This window comes from Pinus tabuliformis, chromosome 7 (genome assembly GCF_031772625.1).
Source record: "Pinus tabuliformis cultivar Carrire ecotype Pingquan chromosome 7, CPIR1, whole genome shotgun sequence".
NCBI lineage: Eukaryota > Viridiplantae > Streptophyta > Pinopsida > Pinales > Pinaceae > Pinus > Pinus tabuliformis.
In genome coordinates, this window is record NC_142293.1 from 32,969,633 (window position 1) to 32,983,282 (window position 13,650).

Genomic DNA, 13,650 nt, shown 5'->3' on the forward strand with positions numbered 1-13,650 from the left:
CTCGAAATCTTTCGGAAGGAGACCTAGTCTTATTGTACGATCAAGCAAATGATAAATTAGGCGCTGGAAAATTCGTACCTATGTGGCATGGTCCTTATGTTGCCAAGCGAAAGCTGGCAAAAGGAGCCTATGAATTGGTAGACTTTGACGGGGTCTCTTTAGGTAAACCCAGAAATGGTCTTTACCTGAAGAGATATTATGCTTAAAAAATGGATGTGGAGATTTTTAGTTAGGTTAGTTTTCTTTCTAGCTGGTGTGTTTTAGTTTAAAAGTGTGCTTAGCTTAGAGAGTGTTTTTCATCATTATTCCTACTTATCTTGGTTCTACTCCTAATATTGCACATGTCGACGCCTCTCCAAACATACATTGGTTTTGTTGATGGTGCTTGTCGTAATACATGGAACATTTCTTCCGCAGCTTGGGTTATTTATTCGCCCTCTGACGAGTTGGTATCTATGCCTGGGGTAAGCCTCGGTCAAACAATGAACAACATTGCAGAGTATAGTGCAGTGATTGAGTTATTATCTGAATCTATTTCATTTGGGATTCGGAGTTTGATAGTGAGGTTAGATTCTAAAGTCATTGTATCACAGCTTAATAGAGTATATGCCATTAGAAATCTAGTGTTATTGAGATTATTTTTGAGAGTTCATCTCTTGGAACGTGAATTTGATTATATTGAATATCAGCATATTCCAAGATATTTAAATACATTAGCAGACGCAATTGCTTCTCGAATGTTAAGTAGACATTTGCAATAATCATACAAGTAAATTTAAAAACATTCCATAACATGTTTTACAATATAAGCCGGTAATAGTGATATAGTATAATACAGGAGTGTGTCAAAATATACATCGTCCTCAATCATAGGTTGAAAAACACCTTATGATCGGCAAAAATGATAGTACAAAAAGCAAAATGTCATATGTGTCTACAATAGACGATCATCCTATCATTGGTGATGATCTCAATAAGAAACCACTGTATGGGCCACCTTACAAAGGAACCTCCTGAAAGGTCCTGGGACCCCAATCACATAGCGTTGTAGTCAAAGAGGAATGTCATCTATGCCAATATCTGGAATGTCTCCTGTCAAACGCTCTAGATGGCTCTCCAATTCGGCCAAGGTCTCTGTTGATTCGTCCTGTGGGGCTGGTGCCGCTGCAGCTAGTTGTTTCCTCTCGTAGGGACGAAGAGCAGTTGGTCGCCGTGGACCCACATCTACATTTGAAACTTTTACTATCAATTTTGGGACGAGATAAAAACAAAAAAAAAATTAGAACAATGCTGAAAATGATTTTCCCCGAGTCATCCCATTGCTCTCCCGGTGGAAGAGCCATGTCTGGGTCACCACGAAAATCTACCCCAGCTTAAGGAAAGTCCTGAATAACAAAAACCTGGTTTTCCAACCAATGGAAATACTCAGGAGTGAATCGAACGACCTCTGTCCCCTCCTCGGGATGACGGGCCATAACTACAACCCATCGCATCAGTTTGGGCTCTCAAGGAAGTCCAGCTCCAACAGTGAGGTGCTGTGGGACCAACATTGGGACCCTCTCCAGACCAAAGCTCATGACTAAAGCCCCATATCCAAAGGTCTTTAGTTGTCCGTTCTTGGCTCTAGTCAGTTGGCCTTTTATATTAGCCAACACAGCATCACACCAGTTGAAGATAGTGCCTCGAAAGCAGTCAACTGCCATCCACATCTAGGATCCAGTGGCTACATGTAGTGCTACGCTCCCGCAGAGCCTGGTAACAGTAAACGCAATTACCTTGAGTTCAGGAAGGGATATGGTTTTGATATCTATCCCTTTGTCTCTAGTCTGGTTGTTACAGAACTCTAGCCGGAGGCTATCGACAGACTGGCCACCTAGCCTAGTCCCGAATAGAGTCAAGTGTTCACCTCTCTTAGGCAAACCAATCAAAAAGTATATGTCTTCCAGCTCCATTTCGAGCTGATGACCACCAATGAAGAACCACTGGTCCTGTATGCTCCACCTGTCTACCAGCCACTGCAGAAAGTCCACTTGGGCCCTCATGCCAGGTATGGGCCAGAATCTGTATAAGACGCATGCCTTCAATGCATCAATCGAAGGTTGATGATTTATCGCAGCAAGATCTACATCCTCATGCTCCTGTTCTCGTCAATCAAGCATGATGTATACTCTACATTCAACAAAAAGGCGAATTAGAATATGTAAAATTGAAATTTTTGGGTGAAATTTGAGTTTGTTATGTTTAAAAAACCTTTGCGCGGGGTACGCACCCTCTCTGTTAGAGACAGTGCGTGGGTCTGTACGTTGCCTTAAGGGCAGGTGCGGACCCCCGACTTTTTTCCTTGTGCGAAAAAGTCAGGGTCCGCCGGTCCCCTATGTTATACCTGCGGTCCCCTGCGCGCGGGTTTTTGACCTAAAAGCTCCTAAAAAATGAAATTAAAACCTAAAAAGAACTTTGAAACGGATGAATTGAAAGAGTAGGATGATGTGGATTACCTGGAGGAGACGGCATTCGATTCCAACGGATGGATTTTCCACAATCTTCACAGAAAGTTTCTGACCAAAAGCTCTATTTTCTCACCAGCACTCAAACGGTAAAAATGAATTTACAAAAGCCCTTTTTATAAGTTTTTTGAATAAATGAGTTGTTAATTTGTTTATGTTTCACTTTAGAAAGGTAACTTTTGCAGCATTTTTATCCATTTTAAACAGGTATGAGTAATGTTTGAGTTTTTGTTCAGGATAACGGATTTTTCAGGCGAAATTGATCATTTTCGATGAAAAAACATTAGAGTCACCTTTAAGCTCTTTTCTGACTCCTAAAACATGAAAAGATCGCCGAGTTTTCTTTTTAAACTCGTTAAAGCAGAACTAAAAAGACGGTCCACTTACAACTCTTTTTCTAACCGTAAAAACATGAAAAGATTGCCAGATTTTTGTCGTTTCAAATTCGATATTGGTTATAAAACGACGTGTCATTGATCGCTTTTTTACTTTTTCAAATCAGAGGCACTAATTACGAAAAGTACTCCTTGGTCGTAATGATCAAATGGTTCTCTCAAGTATTATTTTATACTTTTTCGGGCTTGGGAGACACAAATTTACGAAAAAGGTCAACCATGGAATCTTCTTAAGTTTTTTCAGACTCTCTAAAATTGAAAAACGTCGAGTTTCTCCTATACTGGACTCGTTAAAATTTAACAGTAAAGGACCTGTTCAATTACAAACAGGAACGGGCCACTCCTTCTTAGGGTTCCAATTTAAACTAAGTTGGACTCATCCGAAGGATGAGCTTATAATCAAGAAAATGTTATCCTCCTCAAGCTTGTCAAAAATAAAGAGGTACTTGCCAGAAATGGTGGGGGAAAAGAGAGAAAAATGAGCTTGTTTGTCATACTTTGTAACCACTCTTGAACACGGCACTTTTATTCACCTAGGTTGGGAAATCCTTTGCCTAACAGTTGATCAAACCATATTGAAAGTCTTCAGCCAGTTTCTGGGTATTAACTTTGGGTCAATTGTCACCAAACCATCTGTTGTGTCGTTATGTGTTCAAGAGGTCAGTGCAAATAAGCCATTCATCTGCAAAATATTTGTCATCCATCTTGACCATCCTTGAGTCAGTCCTTGCAACTAAATTTCTTCAAACTTGATCTATGATTTCGTGTTGTGGGCTTACCTATGACGGATCGCTTTCTATATACTTCAGCTCATTATTTAGAAAGATGATCTAGAAATCGTCAGTACCTTGGGATCTGCATGCCTCAATGGCAGGTTTCTCGCCTTCGACGATAGGTTGCATCATTGACCTTCGATCAAAGGATTCCGTGACATGTTCGACATCAACACATCCATTCACATCTCATGGATTGTACTGAGTACTTTGAGATCCATTGACATTACTGGTGGTTTCTCTCACACTTGTTAACAGTTTACATCATTGACTGGTAATCAAGTGGTTTCTACCATGTTCGACTTCAACATATTCATTCGCATGGATAGAATTGTACTGTTTCGGGAAGTAGAAATGAAGACCCTAGATCTAGTTTCCACCATCCAGGCTGCGAGGAATTTTGTATTCATTATACTGTGGACTATTCATAAACAGATGGCTGCGTCCATACTGTGTCTACATGTGTCTATACTTGTGATGTATTACAAGATCATTCCTATATCAGAGCAGTAGTTAGTTTTCTAGTCAATTTTGATCTGAATATGGGAATGCCTACCTCAGCGATGATATGATCTCATATATATATTTTGCATTGAATGTTTTTATAGGTTCCAACCGGGCTCTCCACAAGATGATCCTCAAAATGATAAAGTACTTCACTCTTCCTAGATGATAAATGAAATCCTCATCTACTACAGAATTCGCACTTTAGGTGGCAATCTGTTACACAAAATATTGTCACCATGACTATTTACAGTCAGTATGGGTCTATCATCATTCATACTATCCTCCTAATCAAGTCTCAGACCTCAGCTCTTCATGTCAAGCTTTAAAAATGAGAGAAAGACCTTAAAAATCATTAAAGATCTGGTTCTGCACTTTCTCTCACTATTGCCTACGGTCCCGCACCCCCTGTTCATATTACCTGCGGACCTGCCCGCTCTGTCTCTAAAGGAGTGGGTGCGGACCCCTGTGAAAGTCAAAAAGGCGCAAGTTTATTCTAAAACACTCACTTTGGGTTAATTCTAGATGATTCTAGAAGGAATTTTGACGTGGATGGTTCGCTCTTAGGTGGTTCATGCATCCCAAAAGAAAAGGAGCTAATCCCTTGATGAGAGGAGCTATCCCTTTGAAGGAGGGCTTTATCCCTTTGAAGGTGGACCTAGTAACTTCCCTCCATTGCACTATAAATTAAGGCATTGGGCTGGTTGCTGGAGAGGTTAGAAGCTGAACATTTTTTAGGGTAAATGCTTGTGGAATTGAGACTTCCTAGTTAAGCTAGAGAGGAGAGATCACATACCTTTTGGCTTCATTGGGAAGAGAGTGAAACTTGTCAAAGTAGAGGAGACTTCTTGTTGGACCCTGGGAGGAGCTTGTACAGCATCAAGGCATAGGTTGTAAAGTTCTTCTTTGATTTGAATTAATACAATCAGATTCATTTTTCTCAACAAATTGTCTTATGTCATTTGTTTCATGAATTCCTTGATCATCATGATAAGTATGCTTTATGATATTGGCTTTTCATGTGCTATTTAATTTGTGTGCTTGTTTGTGTTTGCAGATTCGCTACAAGGGAGCTCATTTGGATCAAAGGAGCGAGGCTTCCACAAACTTGCATTGGACCCAAGGTAGGCCTAAAACACTTGTTTGGCTTTGTTTATAAATTGCATATTTAGAGAAAGATAGAGTTTGATTGGCTTGCTTGTCACTAGATATCGTTAGATACTAGGGAGGTCGATCTTGTCCGCAAGAACAACTCATTCTGTGTGACAGTCACCCATCCCAGTGCTACCCTAGCCCAAGTGCGCTTAATCTCTGAAGGGATCTGATGCATTTAACGCTAGTATGATCGCGCCCCCTCCCCCTGATGTTCAACGGGCATCGCATGAGAAAAGGGGGGAGAGGGTGCAACACTAGGACTTCCCGGGAGGTCACCCATCCAGTACTACTCTAGCCCAAGCACTCTTAATTGAGGAGTTATGATGGGATTTGGTGTATTAACACTGGTATGATCGCACCCGCAAGGATCTCGCCCCTTCCCCCTCTTCAACGGAGACACGCGAGCGACGGGGAGTGCTCGCGACCCATCCACGACCCTCGATCCGAAGCGGCTCGACACAGTGTTTGCTCCCCTTCCCCCAGCATAGAGCATTCCTCGACACGACACTGTCCTCGACCCCCGCAGGGCCACCCGGACAGCAGAGAAGAAGGCATAAGTTTTACGGCCACTGACGATGCTGCGTAGAGCTTGTCGGGCTTTCCATTGATGATCCATGCACTTTTCCAAAATCCGAATTCATAAAACGAGAGAGCATATGACTCGAACCTCTAACCTACTTTCCTTATGACATGTTCGTTGCAATGACGTGGATAGTCCTCGGTTCGTCTTCAACTCTCACAGTATGTCACCTCTGTTGACCCTAGAATCCCCGCTATGACTCCCAACTAGGATGATAAACTGGTGTCTCGTTTCTGAACTCAAACCTTCGTGATTCATCATGGCCAGAGAAGAGGTTCTTTCGGGTTAATCGCACACGATCTCTTTGATGTCAACATTTCGATGAATCCACGTGGACTGCCTCCCCAAGCGAAGAAAAGGGGGGGAGGGTGCAACACTGGGACTTCCCAGGAGGTCACCCATCCCGGTACTACTCTAGCCCAAGTGTGCTTAACTGCGGAGTTCTGATGGGATCTAGTGCGTTAACGCTGGTACGATCGCACCCACAAGGATCTCGCGCCCTCCCCCTCTTCAACGGGCACCGTGCATGAAAAGGGGGAGGGTGCAGCACTAGGACTTCTTGGGAGTTCACCCATCCCAGTGGTACCCTAGCCCAAGCATGCTTAACTGTCAATGGGATCCGGTGCTTTTAACGCTGGTATGATCATGCCCCCTACCCCTGAGGTTCAACGGGTACTGCACGAGAAAAGGTGGGAGGGTGCAACACTAGGAATTACTGGGAGGTCAACCATCCCAATAATACTCTAGCCCAAGCGCGCTTAACTGCGCAGTTCAGATGGGGTCTAGTGCATTAACGCTGGTATGATCGCACCCGCAAGATCCTCACCCTCCCCCTCTTCAACAGGCACCGCGCCGGGAAAGGGGGAGGGTGCAGAACTAGGACTTCTCAGGAGATCACCCATCCTAATGCTACCCAAGCAAGAGCGCACTTAACCGCTGATGGGATCCGGTGCATTTAACACTGGTATGAATGTGCCCCCTCCCCCTGAGGTTCAACGGGCACCCCACGAGAAAAGGGGGGAGAGGGTGCAACACTAGGACTTTTCGGGAGGTCACCCATCCCAGTACTACTCTAGCTCAAGCGAGCTTAATTGCGAAGTTCTGATGGGATCTGATGCATTAATGCTAGTATGATCACGCCCGCAAGGATCTTGCCCCCTCCCCCTTTTCAACGGAGACTCGCGAGCCACGAGGAGTGCTCGCGGCCTGTCCACAGCCCTCGATCCGAAGCGGCTCGACATGGTGTTTGCTCCCCTTCCCCTGGCGCAGTGCATTCCCTGACCCAGCACCGCCCTAAGCCCCGCCAGGACCACCCGGATAGAGGAGAAGAAGGCGTAAGTTTTGCAACCACTGAGGACGCTACGTAGAGCTCGTCGGGCTTTCCGTTGATAATCGATGCACTTTTCCAAAATCCGAATTCATAAAAAGAGAGAGCGTATGAATTGAACCTCTAACCTACTTTCCTCATGACATGTTTGCTGCAATGACGTGAATAGTCCCTGGTTCGTCTTCTACTCTCACAATACATCACCTATGTTGCCCCTAGAATCCCCGCTGTGACTTCCAACTAGGATGATAAACTAGTGTCTCGTTTCTGAACTCGAACCTCTGGGGTTCATCACAGCCAAAGAAGAGGCTCTTCTGGGTTAACCGCACACGATCTCTTTGGCAAAAACGTTTCGATGAATCCGCGTGGATCGCCTCACCGCGTGAAGAAAAGGGGGGGACGGTGCAACACTAGGACTTCCCGAGAGGTCACCCATCCCAGTACTACTATAGCCCAAGCGCGCTTAGCTGCGGATTTTTGATGGGCTCCGTTGTGTTAACGCTAGTATGATTGCACCCGCAAGGATCTCGCGCCCTCCCCCTCTTCAACGGGCACTGCACGGAAAAGGGGGAGGATACAACACTAGGACTTCCCGGGAGGTCACCCATCTCGGTGCCACCCTAGCCCAAGCACACTTAATTGCCAATGGGATCGCGTGTGTTTAACGCTGGTATGATCGCACCCCTTTCCCCTGAGGTTCAATGGGCACCGTACGAGAAAAGGTGGGAGGGTGCAGCACTAGGACTTCCCGGGAGGTCACCCATCCCAATACTACTCTAGGCCAAGAGCGTTTAAATGCGTAGTTCTTATGGGGTCTTTTGCATTAACGTTGGTATCATCACACCCACAAGGACCTCGCGCACTCCCCCTCTTCAATGGGCACCTCGCCGGGAAAGGGGGATAGTGCAGAACTAGGACTTCCTGGGAGTTCACCCATCCCAGTGCTACCCTAGCCCGAGCGCGGTTAACCGCTGAAGGGATCTGGTGCATTTAACGCTGGTATGATTGCGCCTCTCCACCTAAGGTTCAACGGGCACCGCACGATAAAAGGGGGGAGATGGTGCAACACTAGGACTTCCTGGGAGGTCACCCATCCCAGTACTACTCTAGCCCAAGCGCACTTAACTGCAGAGTTCTGATGGGATCCGGTGCATTAACGCAGGTATGATCTCACCCGCAAGGATCTCGCCCCTTACCCCTCTTCAACGGAGACCCACGAGCGACGGGGAGTGCTTGCGGCCCATCCACAGCCCTCCATCCGAAGCGGCTCGACACGGTGTTTGCTCCCCTTCCCTCGGTGTAGAGCATTCCCCGACATGGCATTGCCCTCAGCCCCCGCAGGGCCACCCGAATGGCGAAGAAGAAGGCATAAGTTCTATGGCCACCAACGATGCTACATAGAGCTCGTCGAGCTTTCTGTTGATGATCCATGCACTTTTCCAAAATCCAAATTCATAAAAAGATAGAGCGTATGACTTGAACCTCTAACCTACTTTCCTCATGACGTGTTCGCTGCAATGACGTGGATAGTCCCCGGTTCGTCTTCCACTCTCACAATACGTCACCTCTGTTGCCCCTAGAATCCCCGCAGTGACTCCCAACTAGGATGATAAATTGGCATCTCATTTCTAAACTCGAACCTCCGTGATTCATCACGGCCAAAGAAGAGGCTCTTTTGGGTTAATCGTACACGATATCTTTGGCATCAACGTTTCGATGAATCCACGTGGACCGCCTCACTACGCGAAGAAAAGGGAGGTAGGGTGCAACACTGGGACTTCCTGGGAGGTCACGCATCCTAGTACTACTCTAGCCCAAGCGCGCTTAACTGTAGAGTTCTAATGGGATCCGGTGCGTTAACGCTGGTATGATTGCACCTGCAAGGATCTCGTGCTCTCACCCTCTTCAACAGGCACGTGCAGGAAAAGGGGGAGGGTGTAGCACTAGGACTTCCCGGGAGGTAACCCATCCGGGGGCTACCCTAGCCCAAGCACGCATAACTGCTGATGGGATCCGGTGCATTTAATGTTGATATGATCGTGCCCCCTCCCCCTGAGGTTCAACAGGCATCGCACGAGAAAATGGGGGAGGGTGCAACACTAGGACTTCTTGGGAGGTCACCCATCCCATTACTACTCTAGCCCAAGTGTGCTAAACTGCGGAGTTCTGATGGGGTTTGGTGCATTAACGCTGGTATGATCGCACCCGCAAGGACCTCGCGCCCTCCCCCTCTTCAATGGGCACCACACCAGGAAAAGGGGAGGGTGCAGAACTAGGACTTCCTGGGAGGTCACCCATCCCAGTGCTACCCTAGCCCGAGTGCGCTTAACCACTGATGGGATCTGGTACATTTAATGTTGGTAGGATCACGCCCCCTCCCCCTGAGGTTCAATGGGCACCACACGAGAAAAGGGGGGGGAGGGTGCAACGCTAGGACTACCCGAGAAGTCACCCATCCTAGTAATACTCTATCCCAAGCATGCTTAACTGCGGAGTTCTGATGTGGTCAAGTGCATTAACTCTGGTATGATCGCACCCACAAGGATCTCGCCCCCTCCCCCTCTTCAACAGAAACCCGCGAGCCACGGGGAGTGCTCGTGGCCCATCCACGGCCCTCGACCCGAAGCGGCTCGACACGGTGTTTGCTCCCCTTCCCCCAGCACAGCGCATTCCTCGACCCGACAACGCCCTCAACCCCTGCAGGGTCACCCGAACGGTGAAGAAGAAGGCATAAGTTCCGTGGCACCGACGACGATGCGTATAGCTCACCGGGCTTTTCGTTGTTGATCCATGCACTTTTCCAAAATCCGAATTCATAAAAAGAGAGAGCGTATGACTTGAACCTCTAACATACTTTCCTCATGACGTGTTCGTTGCAATGACATGAATAGTCCCCGGTTCGTCTTCAACTCTCACAATACGTCACCTCTCTTGCCCCTAGAATCCCTGCAGTGACTCCCAACTAGGATGATAAACTGGTGTCTCATTTCTGAACTCGAACCTACGTGATTCATCACAGCCAAAGAAGAGGCTCTTCCGAGTTAATCGCACACGATCTCTTTGGCGTCAACATTTCAATGAATCTGCGTGGACCGCCTTGCCGCGCAAAGAAAAGGGGGGAGGGTGAAACAATGGGACTTCCCTGGAGGTCACCCATCCTAGTACTACTCTAGCCCAAGTGCGCTTAACTGTAGAGTTCTGATGGGATCCAGTGCGTTAACACTGATATGATCGCACCAACAAAGATCTTGCGCCCTCCCCCTCTTCAACGGGCACCGCGTAGGAAAAGGGAGAGGGTGCAGCATTGGGACTTCTCGGGAGGTCACCCATCCCGGTGCTACCCTAGCCCAAGCGCGCCTAACTGCCGATGGGATCTGATGCGTTTAACACTGGTATGATCATGCCCCTCCCCCTGAGGTTCAACGGGTATCACACGAGAAAAGGAGGGAGGGTGCAACACTAGGACTTCCAAGGAGGTCACCCATCCCAGTACTACTCTGGCCCAAGCACGCTTAACTACAGAGTTCTGATAGGGTCCAGTGCATTAACGCTGGTATGATCACACCCGCAAGAACCTCACGCCCTCCCCCTCCTCAACGGGCACCACACCGGTAAAGGGGGAGGGTGCAGAACTAGGACTTCCTGCGAGCTCACCCATCGCAGTGCTACCCTATCCCGAGCGCGCTTAACCGCTAATGGGATCCAGTGCATTTAACATTGGTATGATCGCGCCCCCTCCCCCTGAGGTTCAATGGGCACTGCATGAGAAAAGGGGGGAGGGTGCAACACTAGGACTTCCGGGAGGTCACCCATCCCAGTACTACTCTAGCCCAAGCGTGCTTAATTGCGAAGTTTTGATGGGATCGGGTGCATTAACATTGATATGATCGCACCCGCAAGGATCTCCCCCCCTCCCCCTCTTCAACGGAGACCCACAAGCGACAGGGAGTGCTTGCGGTCCATCCACAGCCCTCGATCCGAAGCGGCTCGACACAGTGTTTGCTCCCCTTCCCTCGGCGCAGTGCATTCCCCGACCTGGCACCGCCCTCGGCCCCTGCAGGACCACCTGGACGGCGAAGAAGAAGGCATAAGTTCTTCGATTACCGACGATGCTGCGTAGAGCTCGTCGGTCTTTCCGTTGTTGATCCATGCACTTTTACAAAATCCAAATTCATAAAATGACAGAGCGTATGACTTGAACCTCTAACCTACTTTCCTCATGACGTGTTCACTGCAATGAAATGAATAGTCCCTAGTTCGTCTTCCACTCTCACAATACGTCACCTATGTTGCCCTTAGAATCCCCGCTGTGACTCCCAACTAGGATGATAAATTGGCATCTCGTTTATGAACTTGAACCTCCGTGATTCATCACGGCCAGAGAAGAGGCACTTCCGGGTTAATCGCACACGATCTCTTTGGCATCAACGTTTCGATGAATCCGCGTGGACCGCCTTGCCACGCGAAGAAAAGGGGGAGAGGGTGCAACACAGGGACTTCCCGGGAGGTCACCCATCCTAGTGCTACTCTAGCCCAAGCGCGCTTAACTGCGCGAGTTCTGATGGGATCCGGTGCGTTCACGCTGGTATGATCGCACCCACAAGGATCTCGTGCCCTCCCCCTCTTCAACGAGCACCCGCAGGAAAAGGGGCAAGGTGCAGCACTAAGACTTCCCAGGAGTTCACCCATCCCGGTGCTACCCTAGCCCAAGCGTGCTTAACTGCCGATGGGATCTGGTGCGTTTAACGTTGGTATGATCGTGCCCCCTTCCCCTGAGGTTCAACGAGCACCGCACGAGAAAAGGGGGGAGGGTGCAACACTAGGACTTCCTAGAGGCCACCCATCCCAATACTACTCTAGCCCAAGTGCGCTTAACTGTGGAGTTCTGATGGGGTCCGATGCATTAACGCTAGTATGATCGCACCCACAAGGACCTCGCGCCCTCCCTCTCTTCGATGAGCACCGCGCCGAGAAAGGGGGAGGGTGCAGAACCAGGACTTCCCGGGAGGTCACCCATCCCAGTGCTACCCTAGCCCGAGAGCGCTTAACTACTGATCGGATCCGGTGCATTTAATGTTGGTATGATCGCGCCCCCTCCCCCTGAGGTTCAATGGGCACCGCACGAGAAAAGGGGGGAGAGGGTGCAAAACTTGGACTTCCTGGGAGGTCACCCATCCCAGTACTACTCTAGCCCAAGCGCGCTTAACTGCGGAGTTTTGATGGGATCCAGTGTATTAATGCTAGTATGGTCGCACCTGCAAGGATCTCACCCCCTCCCTGTTATAGACATATTTGGACACATCAACCCCAAAAGTTATATGTTGATGTATTAGGGCTCATCAACCCCTAAAATAGTTGTTTCATACCCTAAAGGAACATAGTCTAATGAATACATCATTCCCCAAAAGTTCCATATGAGAAACCATCTAGAAATTGCCTAAATTGAACCATATTCACTGCTCCACTGGCAAAGTGCGATGCATACTAAGTGGTACACTGTCAGGGTTCGATGCATACTATTTAGGTCTTCTATAAGGTGTGATGGGCGAGGATGGATAAATGTCTGGGACATTTGTCAGTGGGTTGCTCATGGAATCTTCTAGAAACTTCTCTTGTGCCACTTGCCTCTCTGAATTTGCCCAAGGATGAATAAGGGATCTAGGAAATCATCTCCAATCCCTTCCCTTGTGGAACCAATTGTAACAAGTGGAATGACACTAATCAAACCCCATGGATGACTCACACCCTTGCAAACATCTATAAATGGATCTCCAATCCAAGAGATCAGAAGGCTGGAATATTGTGAATTGCAAGGAAGTGTTGATAGTTTGTAATTGAGGAGAGAGCATTGTATTCTTGTTGGTGTGATCTTGCTATTTCATGAGGTGAAGAAGGATTGAAGCTGGGAGGATGATACTGGATCAGACAACTGGGTTGTAATTTTCCTTTCTATTAATAAAGCTCTTCAAGTTTTCTCCCATATGATTGTGCAATTGTGAATGTTATCATTTGTTCATTATATATCTGATTCTGTAATGTTTATGTTGTAATAGATCATGATGCTTTGACGGTTCTTTGTTGCTATACTTGTACAGGTACTCTCCAAGTGTGTTAAGTACGAGGAGGAGTTGCAGAATCTATCAAAGGAGAGAGAGATCAAGCAAGGGACTAAGCGGAAGTTCCAGGTTGGTTCCATTATCTTTCTCTTATCTGTTACACATAGGAAAAATCATTGAATTGCTTTAAACTATTTTTTCTAGGGTACCTGCCAAACCTACAGGGCTAGCATTCTTTAGGAATACTAGTTTTTCCATAAACAAATTGGAGAACCCACTGGGGAATGAATAGATGTTTGTTTGTTGTTATTTTTTATTCTATGTTCAATTTGATAAACTATAGACAGAGTCTGAAG

At 47.4% G+C, this 13,650-nt stretch overlaps 13 pseudogenes; all 13 read right to left on the reverse strand.

Annotated features, from left to right (window-relative positions):
* Window positions 1-5,574: 5,574 nt before the first annotated feature.
* LOC149245039 (5S ribosomal RNA) lies at window positions 5,575-5,692 on the reverse strand (annotated as a pseudogene).
* Window positions 5,693-6,276: 584 nt separating this feature from the next.
* LOC149245040 (5S ribosomal RNA) lies at window positions 6,277-6,395 on the reverse strand (annotated as a pseudogene).
* A 210-nt stretch (window positions 6,396-6,605) lies between these two features.
* LOC149245041 (5S ribosomal RNA) lies at window positions 6,606-6,724 on the reverse strand (annotated as a pseudogene).
* A 913-nt stretch (window positions 6,725-7,637) lies between these two features.
* Window positions 7,638-7,756, reverse strand: LOC149245042 (5S ribosomal RNA; annotated as a pseudogene).
* Window positions 7,757-8,295: 539 nt separating this feature from the next.
* LOC149245043 (5S ribosomal RNA) lies at window positions 8,296-8,414 on the reverse strand (annotated as a pseudogene).
* Window positions 8,415-8,998: 584 nt separating this feature from the next.
* LOC149245044 (5S ribosomal RNA) lies at window positions 8,999-9,117 on the reverse strand (annotated as a pseudogene).
* Window positions 9,118-9,326: 209 nt separating this feature from the next.
* On the reverse strand, window positions 9,327-9,445 carry LOC149245045 (5S ribosomal RNA; annotated as a pseudogene).
* A 913-nt stretch (window positions 9,446-10,358) lies between these two features.
* LOC149245046 (5S ribosomal RNA) lies at window positions 10,359-10,477 on the reverse strand (annotated as a pseudogene).
* A 209-nt stretch (window positions 10,478-10,686) lies between these two features.
* LOC149245047 (5S ribosomal RNA) lies at window positions 10,687-10,805 on the reverse strand (annotated as a pseudogene).
* Window positions 10,806-11,015: 210 nt separating this feature from the next.
* Window positions 11,016-11,133, reverse strand: LOC149245048 (5S ribosomal RNA; annotated as a pseudogene).
* Window positions 11,134-11,717: 584 nt separating this feature from the next.
* LOC149245049 (5S ribosomal RNA) lies at window positions 11,718-11,837 on the reverse strand (annotated as a pseudogene).
* Window positions 11,838-12,046: 209 nt separating this feature from the next.
* LOC149245050 (5S ribosomal RNA) lies at window positions 12,047-12,164 on the reverse strand (annotated as a pseudogene).
* A 212-nt stretch (window positions 12,165-12,376) lies between these two features.
* On the reverse strand, window positions 12,377-12,495 carry LOC149245051 (5S ribosomal RNA; annotated as a pseudogene).
* Window positions 12,496-13,650: the final 1,155 nt, after the last annotated feature.